Here is an 11615-nt window from a genome sequence, read left to right as displayed (position 1 = left end):
AGTGACTGGCCAAAGGCCACCCAGTGGAGAGCTTCAAGGCCAAGTGGAGGATTTGAACCCTGGTCTCCCAGGCCTTAGTCTGACACTCTAACCACGGCACCACGCCAGCTTTCGGTCCAGTATTCTTTTCTCACAGCGATAGCACCATGTTGCACTTACAGAAATTGCACTTTACAGTGATAGCACCATGTTGCACTTACATCATTTATTTGATGGATGCATGGCCCAGTACATCACAAGTGCAATACACTCATACCTCGAGTTGAATGCGCTTCGGGTTGAGTGCGTTCGAGTTGCACTCCACGGCAACCCGGAAGTAATGGAGCGCGTTACTTCCGGGTTTTGCCGCTCACGCATGCACAGACGCTCAAAATGACGTCACGCGCATGCGCGTTAGTGGTGAAACGCGACCCGCACACGCGCCGACGCACCGTTGCGTCTTGCGTTCCGTTCGGGATGCGAACGGGGCTCCGGAACAGATCCCGTTTGCATCCCGAGGTACCACTGTATTCCTTCGTTGCTGACATGTGGCAGAATACATCCTCAAGATACCCCAATCTCAACAGCCCTGAGCCCAGTTTAAAGATGAAGTTCCATGAGAGGTTTTGACATTGCCCATCGATAGGACCTGGGCAACAGATTGAACAAGTACACAGAAGAAATGATCCATAATGAATTGAAAAAAATGTTTAAAAGTACCTTCCCCCCCAAAAAAAACCCAGAGTCCTTTTTGCTGGGGATAATTCAGACGGAAACTCTCAGGTGTCAAAAAGACTATTTATGTATGCCACTGCTGCGGCCCGTGTTTTGTTAGTCCAAAAATAGAAAACGAGCGAGGTCCCAACTAAAGAAGAATGGCAACTTAAGCTGATGGAATATGCACAGCTTGCAGACCTAACATATAGAATAAGAGAACAAGAACATACGTTTGGAGAAGATTGGAAAACGTTTATTGAACATATGGGGGGGGGATTGTGTACGCTTGAAAACGCTGGCAGCATTAAGATAAATTCCACAGTGTAAATAAGTTTTGATGGCTGTAATAATGAATGGTTTAGTTTACGTTTAATATGCAGGGATTTATGGTATGCAAAATGAACCATGGAAAGAGAAGAAGGGAAATCATTGATGTTGTAAGGATGTTTAAATGAATATTCAAAACTGTAAAACAGAAAATCTAATAAAAATTATATATAATGAATTTCAGGTTCCGAATACCACATGGAAAAGGGTAAGTTGATAATAGGTTGCCTTCCTTTTCTATTTCAATCCACTGATGATAGCCGGGGTAAACAAATGCTGGTGTAGATTGAGGAGGCCATTGTGTATTTATCAGCTGAGATCATGGCTTTGTTTGTGGAAACATCTCTGAAAAGATGACAGTTTTGGAAATGGGTAGGAAGCATTTAGCTGGAAGGAGGAATCTGAATCCTGTAGAAAAGGAGAACTGGGAGGTGCAGGGAGTCAGCGATGTATCCCAGTGGTAAATTAAGAACTCAAGATTAGCCTTGCTGCATCAGACTGATGGTCCATCCATGGAGTTCCTGCTTCTGGGCTTCCCATTGAAACATCTGGTTTGGCCACTGTGAGAACAGGATGCTGGACTACTTGGGCCAATGGCCTGATCCTTCAGTAGCCAGGCTCTCCTTATGTGATGCTTGGGACCTGTTTTAGGGAGAAAGGAAAGACGTCTGTCCACAAGTCTGCAATTTTTCTATTGGGCGAACCATATATATTTAGAACCGTGAAGGTGGCACATTGCTCTTCCTGCAGGAACTGATAGGGGGGCAGGGAATGCTTAAGTAAGAACAGTATGCCAGGTCAAGGAGATTTGTGATTTCAAGTTCGTTTTAGGTTTTTTAGTCATTTAGCCTGCATGTCAGTTTATTCAGATTTTTGTAGCATTTATTTAAATGTTTCCATTTAATATTTATTTTTTAAGAGGAACCATATATACAGTGTGTGTGTGTGTGTGTGTGTGTGTGTGTGTGTGTGTGTGTGTGTGTGATGTTGTTATCTTATCTGCAGGGGAAATTCATCATTTTAAGTTTATGTTGCAAACAGTTTTATTTGGGTCTGAGTTAACTTCCATTGATGCAACCCTTTGTTAATTGCCTACAATTAAACTTTTGTTTTGTGATGGTCTGATGACCAGATACAAATAAACCCGATCTGATGTCATCTCTTCCACCCTGTAATAAGTGGCTGCACTTTATCTTTCCCCTATTCCACTGATGCAATTTGTGTGTGTGTGTGTGTGTGTGCTAATTTTAGCAACTGTGGTCACAGAGGTCACAGAAGTCGAGGTCAAACGCCAGAGGAGCAGTCCCAGAGTCAGAGGAGAAGATGTTGCAATGTTGTGGACGATGCTCAGGAGCTAGACAGGGTTGCAAAACACACACACACACACACACACACACGTTCTACATCGCACCGCTGTTATGTCGGCCAGCTGTTTCAAAGACTTAGCAATGCTACAGGAAAATATTAGCCAACGTTATTTATTTGTTTCTTCACAGCACCCCCACCCCTTTTCATTAGAAAGCCTCTCAGAGAGGCTTTGCGAAAATCCCTTTCCTAACCTTTGCCCTCAGGTGCACAATCTCAAAAAGTCATGACGCATGAGGAAAGAAGGAAGAGGAGGGAAGAGGGAAAAGGAAAGTTCTTAAAGTTACAGCTAGTGTCAGTAGCGATTCTGGTGGCTTTGTCCTTGATAAAGAGGACATCCTTTTTGCTCCCTCTTTATGCTAACTTCCCCTTCCTTCCTTCCTTCCTTCCTTCCTTCCTTCCTTCCTTCCTCTCTCTCTCTCTCTCTCTCTCTCTCTCTCTCTCTCTCTCTCTCCCAACCCTCTTTATCCAGATTTCCCACTATGTGCCAACCACATGTAGGCTTAGGGCTGCAGCTTCTAGCCTGGGTACATCTGTCCCCAACTTGAGAGGTTTAGCTTCTCAGGGTCCAGTGGAAGGGGAAGGGAATGCCAACAACTCATGTTTGCAACATTTCCCGAAGGTGTCCTCCGAACCCTTCCAAAAGGCAAACGAGGAACAGCGATTCGGTCTGTTCCGGAAAACTGGGCCTGTCTCTGGTTCGCAGGCGATGGGTGGTTGTTGTTTTCTGATCCTGCTGTTGCCTCATTGATTGTCTTCCCAAGAAGCCGCGGCTGTGCTTTCGACTCTGCTGTGTCATGATGTACGTGCAAGATCCAGTTTGGGCTCGCTCGATGGTGATTTATGCAGCCTCAAAATCGGTCATGTGTTTAAGCCAAAAGGCAGGATGGGCTGATGGGGATCGGCCGGGGATCCTAACCGTAACTCCACCAACAACACCTAGCCCTTCAGGAATCTGGTGTCTTCCCAAATGCCCAACTCCTTCCTGGTTATATAACATTCCTGAACTCTGCTGAGCAGATGGGTCAAGGGTAGGGAATGGAGGAGAAATTTGATTTGCTTGGGGCCGTGCTCAGTGGTAGAGCTTTCTTGCACACACAAGGTCCCAGGGGCAATCCCTGTCATCTCCAGGTTGGACGAGAGAGACCTCCTGCAAGTCAGTGACCATTGGTCTTGGCCAATGGTCTGACTCCCAGTATGAGGCAGCTGCCTATATTCCTATGTCTTTAGGGAATGCCCATAACTCAGTGGCCAGAGAATCTGGTTTGTATTGTTATAGATCTGGGGGGGGGAATCCCTCTGAACCCTAGAAATCAATAAATGCCAGGGTTTTGATTAATTGGGGTATGGATTAAAGTGCAGACCGGTGCCAGATGGGGAATTCCGGGAATGCAAACCAGCCTGCCTGGCTGAGTGAAGAACAAGCCTGTTAACATGAGAAAACGTGTTGATGGGCCATTGGGCAGGGAGATTGAAATATACTCGGAGTCAAGAGTGGATTTCATGCTCTTTATTTAGCTCATGGTGGTGAGGAGGAATGGAAGTTCCCCCCAGAATGTCTGCTTTATATACATTATTTACACAATAGGCCCCACGTGATTGGCTAATTCCGGGATTCTCCTGTAGGCCAATCAGGTTGCGGATTCACTTCCACCTGGAGCTGGATTGGGTGGCTCCTGTGGACCAATCAGACTGCTGCATTTTGGATCCTATTCAACTCAGTACATAACAGAGATGTTACCAAGGTGATGGGGTGTATGTTTGAGGGGACGGAAAAGGGTTTCTTGGAAGAAGAAGGAAGAGGAAGAGCTGAGATCCATCTTGGGCAGGCAGGGAGAAGGGTGCCTGCACTGGTGCCTTTTGAAATGACCATGCCGTAAAATCTGGACTCACTCCATGCAGACCAAAGGTGCAAATAGGTGAAGAAACCATATTTCTTAAAGCATGGCAGTCTCCGCCAAGTCTTCCATTGTCCAAAGGGACACAGACCCTGTGTGGGACCCCGTGGGCTCTTGCCACCACTTGGCAGAGGGAGGGGCAGGCACCCGACTTTTGTAACAGTATGCAGGCTCTGGGTTCAATCCCCAGGTAGCACTGAATGAGTCTCCTGTGAGAGCTGCTGCCAGTCAGTGTAGACAATACTGAAGTAGGTGGAACAAAGGTCTGACTTGGTGTGAAATAGTTTCCTACCCCCCTTGTCCCTTAACCATAGGTAAAGGTAAGGGGACCCCTGACCATTAGGTCCAGTCACAAACGACTTTGGGGTTGCGGCGCTCATCTCGCTTTACTGACTGAGGGAGCCGGTGTACAGCTTCCGGGTCATGTGGCCAGCATGACTAAGCCGCTTCTGGTGAACCAGAGCAGCGCACGGAAACGCCGTTTACCTTCCCACCAGAGCGGTACCTATTTATCTACTTGCACTTTGACGTGCTTTCAAACTCACCCCGTTGCAGGGATTCGAACCGCTGACCTTCTGATCGGCAAGTCCTAGGCTTTGTGGTTTAGACCACAGCGCCACCCGCTTCCCACCCTTAACCATAGCCCAGTGGTAAACCGGCTTCCTGTGTTCCTATATAAGGCAACTGATTCCGTTGGTGTTGTCTAGCCACTCTACAAGATTCCTCATAAGTTCCTATACAGATCAGGGCGACAGGCCTTCCCTTTTGACCTGCAGCTGCTCCCTTTTGCCAATCCCTTCTCAATTTCTCCACCACCCTTCCCCAAGTATTGGCAAGGCAGCTCATTGTCAGCTCATCCCAAACCTGCTCTTCCCGGCTCCTGCAAGACTCGGCGGTTCTGCAACGCTAGAAACTCACGGAACGCTTTGCTGACTCCTCTTGCAGCCAACTCATATCTACGGGTGCCTTCGGCTCCCTAACGGGGACAGTAAATTACAGCCTTGCTCAATGTGTGGTTGTGCAAGCCTTTGGGAAAAAATAAATAAAAGAACAAGGTCACCCATATTTAGCTTCTCTTGTGGCCTAATCCAGAGATCTTTGAAAGCTGAACCTCCGCAGAAACAGGTGCATGAAAGGGGTGAGCCAATTGGTCCATTGCAGTCTCTGTCCATTTCTCCTTTTTCCACAATTTTTAACTTCACTACGCCACATTGCCACATCAGTTCTCAATCACGACTCAGAAAGAGTTTGCTGTTAGCGTAGCTAGGGGAAGGGCAGGTTTCAGTTTTTCATTTTTTTCCAAATTTAAGTATAGTTCTCCAGATGTCCACGTCAGCTTGTGATGTTTCCTCCCAGTCTTCATGGAAATTAATCAGGTTACCTCCTTAATACGCACATTTTTGTAATGCAATTTCCCCTAAAATGCAGATTATTTTTTTTTGCCAAGCGATTCCCCTTATTATAATGCATCTGAGTGCATTATTTTCACTAATGCTGTATGTGCATTTATAATGGAGAATTTATCACAGTAGATTCTTTGTTGTTCACATTACTCTGCTGGATACAGAAGTGCAAATTTCAAAGGACCATTGGGGTGTATGGGGGTGGCTAAACCAGGTGAAGGTCTCCAACAAAGGGTCTCAAACCCTTGGTGAGTTAGGGACTTCCCCTGCATGCGAAGACAGGCTCTGACAGATTGAGCAGAGGAGACTAATAGTAAGTCCAATGGTAAAAAAGGCGGTTTCTGCATGTGCTGGAGAGGGAATGAGGGGCAGATGGGGCTTGTCAACCTGGGAAGGGAGCCCATCTAGGAGAAGGAAAACTCTCATCCTGAACCTCTGCTGCCTTGCAGGATATCTTTGGTAGAAGAAAAGGCTAAGGAGTAAACCCTAAATCTGGAGTTCCAATGCAACTTGGTTCCAATGCATCTCCAGTAAATCTGGAGTGGAGTCCCTAAGATGGTTGGATGGTGCTTTGCATTCATTTGGACCACAACAGCAAGATGGAGAGGGTGGCCTTGTCATCTGGGCGGCCTAGGACCTCCACACACACTGCCCAGGCTTGTGCCCTGGGCAGGTCAACTTGGTGTTGCAAACTTTGACTTTGTCCACCGAGGCTCACTCCACTGTCTCTCGAGACAGACGGATAACAGAAGCAGCAGCAGCAGCAGCAGCAGCAGTGTTTCAGTCTGTGCACTGCTTTGGGAAGAAAGAATTGATAGCTCAGGGTGATGGGTCTTCTCTTGTGAGCTGCAGCTCCTTTTTTGCAAATCCAGTTTCAACCTCTCCACCACCCGCCTTTCCAAAGCACTGTAAATGCAGCTCTTTGTTGGCTTGGACCAAACCAGCTTTTCTAGGCTCCAACGAGACCTGATGCTTCTGTGGTGTTTGAACCCAGGCAATATGAGGTTCTAAAGACAAGCTGAATCACATTTCTTCCTCTAGCCTTAGATGGTATCCAACAATAGTGATATTCAGAGTAAAGGAAAAGGGACCCCTGACCATTAGGTCCAGTTGTGACCAACTCTGGGGTTGCGGCGCTCATCTCGCTTTATTGGCCAAGGGAGCTGGCATACAGCTTCTGGGTCATGTGGCCAGCATGACTAAGCCGCTTCTGGCAAACTAGAGCCGTGCATGGAAATGCCATTTAGCTTCCCGCAGGAGTGGTACCTATTTATCTACTTGCACTTGATGTGCTTTCGAACTGCTAGGTTGGCAGGAGCTGGGACCGAGCAAACGGAGCTCACCCTGTCGCGGGGATTTGAACCGCCGACCTTCTGATTGGCAAGTCCTAGGCTCTGTGGTTTAACCCACAGCACCACCCGCGTCCCTTCGATATTCAGAGTAGACCCACTGAAATGACTAACTTGGTTCCAATGCATCTCCTCTGAGTAGGAAGTTGAATGCAACCTTAGAATGCTGCAATGCAGCTCCCATCAATTCTGATTCCATTGGCCATGATGGCTGAGGATGATGGGAAATGGAGTCCGACAACATCTGGAAGGCCATAGGTTTCCTATTCATGATGTAGACAATACTCAATTAGGTGGACACATAATCTGGCCTGTCATTGGATTCTACTCAATATTGATCCAGATTCCAGTTTATAGTTAACAAAGCAACAACTTAAACACATTGCAGGATTCCCCCAAAATAGACCATCGCAATTAATATTTCTTCCAACAAGCTTTACTGCTACTGAAGGCAAATGAGCATAATGGTCACAAATCCAATACATTCAGGATTGGCACTGTCCATAAGAAATCCAGTCGCAGCAGACTTAATTTAAACTTACAATAACTTATAATAAATCTAAATCTTAACACTATATACAGAGCACCACATCAGAAGGAAGAGCTATAGAAACAGAAAGTAGAACCAGGCTCCTTCTGGCCTGACAATTATAGTCAGCATGACCCTGACAGAAAGAGATCAGAGAACCAGTTTAAGCCAGCTGAACTCAGCTTCTCTGAAGGAACAACCCAAACATCATGAACCTTCTGTTTGTGTCTTTCACACAGAGAAGCTTTCAGAAGCTTCCAGAACCCTCTTGAATTAAGCAAAATGGGAAAGATCTCTACACATCAGATCAATACTTTCTGCACTAGGAAATGCAAACTAACATGGCCTGGTCCCATATGGACTGAGGTAGTGAGAAATGTCTCTTTAACTCTCTACTCCCTATGTTAATCACATGCAAAAGAAGAGTCTTGGTGGATGAGGTCAAAAAGCCCATATTCATTTCAATGGGTCTACTCTAACTTAGCTGACGCAGCCCTAAGAAGTGTTCTCCTGGCATGAGGGATGGGGGTGGGTTTGGTTTTCCCACTTTTTCTACTTGATTTGTGCTTCCCATAACAATATGCCAACTGAAACAGTGCCCTAAAGGTAAAGGGACCCCTGACCGTTAGGTCCAGTCGCAGACGACTCTGGGGTTGCTGCGCTCATCTCGCTCTATAGGCCGAGGGAGCTGGCGTTTGTCCGCAGACAGCTTCTGGCGAACCAGAGCAGCACACGGAAACGCCGTTTACCTTCCCGCCGGAGCGGTACCTATTTATCTACTTGCACTTTGCCGTGCTTTCGAACTGTTAGGTTGGCAGATGCAGGAACTGAGCAACAGGAGCTCACCCCATTGCGGGGATTCAAACCGCAAACATTTTGCAGTTCTCCAACCAATGTACAAAAGAGTGTTACTGAGATGCATGCATTAGTGAAAATAACATGCAAATGTGTGTTATTGTCAGAAAAACTGCATGCATAAATTTTTGTGCCTGGCAAAATTACCGGTATGTACAAAAACATGTGTATGAGTTCAAATCCTTCCTAGAATCCTAACTGATTTTCATGATTATTATTTTTTTAAAAAAATAATAATCACAAACATGAAAGAGAACTGAATTGAAGATTGACTGAAGGAGAAATGGAGAGAAATTGACAGGATGACAGGAACTGTGGCAGTCAACATCAGTTGCTGTGGTTTCCCATTGGTGTCTGATGTATTCTGATGTATTTTGCTAGTTTATGATCAAAGTAGTAGTATTTGGTTAGCTTGCTTTTTTAGAGGAAGGGGGGATCTGAACCTTTTGCAACCACCCCAGTAACATCAATAGTAAGCCTTGAGCAGCAAGAATTCCACTCCTACCCAGTGATGTGAAAGAAATTTTGCTTAGCGTACACTCCCAGGAATGCTGCAGCACCTTCCTGAATGGATAAATAAATAAGCACAGTTGATTCCAGCCAATAGAGGGCAGTAGAGGCCATCTGGAGCCCATCTTAATGTAGGCTGTAGCTATTGACATACCAGCTTACGATTTGCTCCTATAGAGCTGCCTTAGGCTGAGTCAGGCTACTCGTCTCTCTTGCCCAGCATTGCTTATCCTCTGAGGTTATTCCCAAAGCTGCAATCCTCACACCAACCTCATTTCAACCAGAGAAAGCAAGGATTGGATCTTGCCAAGCCTGTGCTCTGTCATTGAGTTATGGCCATTCTCCACCAACACACCCATGTTGTTTAGTCGTTTAGTTGTGTCTGACTCTTTGTGACCCCCATGGACCAGAGCACGCCAGGCACTCCTGTCTTCCACTGCCTCCCGCAGTTTGGTCAGACTCATGTTTGTAGCTTCGAGAACACTGTCCAACCATCTCGTCCTCTGTCGTCCCCTTCTCCTTGTGCCCCCCATCTTTCCCAACATCAGGGTCTTTTCCAGGGAGTCTTCTCTTCTCATGAGGTGGCCAAAGTACTGGAGCCTCAGCTTCACCATCTGTCCTTCCAGTGAGCAGTCAGGGCTGATTTCCTTAAGAATGGATAGGTTTGATCTTCTTGCAGTCCATGGGACTCTCAAGAGTCTCCTCCAACACCATAATTCAAAAGCATCAATTCTTCGGCGATCAGCCTTCTTGATGGTCCAGCTCTCACTTCCATACATCACTACTGGGAAAACCATGGCTTTAACTATACGGACCTTTGTTGGCAAGGTGATGTCTCTGCTTTTTAAGATGCTACACACCCATGAGCTGGGGGCAATTCCTCCATGCTCAAACCACAGGCGAGTCACACGACTTGTCAGCCTGGCTGGGTGAGCTGATTTTGATCAGCACGGCTGTGCTGAATTTCTTCCCACTTGGGTGGGGCTGAGCCCTCATCCACGCTATCTTCCCTATATACATAAAAATGTAAGGCAGTCATCACGCAGCCCCCATTGGAGGATTCGTAGCGCCTCATCTGAATGCCTCCACTTGAGGAGAGTCCATCCCTTCCCAAGGCAGACTGTTCAACTGTCAAAACAGCCTGTCCTGTTAGGAAGTGTCTCTCCTGAGTTTGAGCCTGATTCTGCTTCCGTCTCATGGAGGAGAAGGCTACCACTGCTTACCAGCCGAGTGCTGATGTGCTCAGCTCCTGCTTGAAGGTTTCCCAGTGGTTGACCACTGTAAGAACAGGGTGCTGGACTAGACAGGCCATAGGCCTGATCCAGTAGCCAGACTCTTCTTCTGTTCTTAAATCTAAGCAACAGCATAGGTGTTGGTAAACCCATCTAGCCTGGGTTTCACTGACAATTACCTGGAATTAGCAGCTGTCAGCAGTGTCTGATGAACAATTAAGTCCAATTCACTGTTATGTGAAGTATGGGATGAATGCAATGCAGTTAATCAGTTAATCTCCTAACTCGTTGCCACCCATTTATAATATCATTTATTCACCACACACTTCCATCTGACAGATGTCCCACCTACTTACTAGTCTTTCCCTCTGACTTTCAGCTTCCCTTTCGAGTTAACTCAACAACCAAGAAGTTTCCTTCCCTCCTCCAAACACAACCACTCAACCTTGGCTCAAGCTGGTATTTTGAGCTTTGAGTGAGGGGAACCTGCGGAACCTAAGAAGTGCTCTGCTGGGTCTGGCCAATGGCCTGTCTAGTCCAGCATCCGGTTCTGACAGTGGCCAATCAGATGCCTCCAGGAAACCGGTGGCCAGGTGTCAGGTGGCAGAGGAAGCAACTCCCACGGCCAGTTTCCAGGGACATATAAGACAAGGAAAAGTTCTTACCATCTGCTTTTTATTCAGTATTTACAGAATGCAGCCTATTGGAATAATGACATTGTCCCGAGTGAAAACTGCCTTCTGCCTTTGAGCTCTTTGCTCTCCTACTTTCAAGGCTCGCCGGGTTCTGGGAGAGAGGGGGGCAGGTCTGGAATGATTTCTAAAGACACTGTGTCCATCACTGAGTCCTCCTCCTCCTCTCCCGTTATTTTCCAGCTTTCCACCTCATCCGCCTCTGAGCTGAGACCTCCCTCAATCCCCTGTTGTAGTTCTGAACTGTCTTCTTCTCCTGAAAGGTCACACTTGGGGAGGCAGTCTCCACCATTCCTCCTCTGCTCAGTCCCTGACAGCAGGGCATGAAGGCAACAGGCCTCCTTCTCTGTTACTCACAAGAACCCAATAAGGCTCACCTAGTCCAGCTCAGTGTTCTCTCATGCCTCTGGGAAGCCACCAGAATCACAACTCCTCTTTAGTGTCCTTCCCAGGTGCCTTCTCCAGAGTGACCCTAGGAGCCGATCCTCGGTGGCTGACTCACCTGATTGGTTCCAGTCAGCTGAAAGGTGAGAAGGCCTCTTCTCAGTGGATAGAAAACTCCCCTTTCCTGCTGATTGGTTGGCTCTAGGAAACTGGAAACAGGGACCAGGCTACAGAAATCGCAATGGGTCCTCAGCCCCTAGACTACTGCACCTCTGCCTTCCATTCTCAGTGGGCACCAGCCACCTACTGGATACCTCTGTACCTTCAGTGGTGAGAAGATGCTGGATTTACACCATGACTGTTTAACCCACTGTG

The sequence above is a fragment of the Podarcis erhardii genome (assembly GCF_964252035.2).
Source record: "Podarcis erhardii genome assembly, chromosome: 7".
In the NCBI taxonomy this organism is placed as follows: Eukaryota; Metazoa; Chordata; class Lepidosauria; order Squamata; family Lacertidae; genus Podarcis; species Podarcis erhardii.
The sequence above is the reverse complement of the archived record's forward strand: the minus strand, read 5'-3'. Positions refer to the sequence as shown.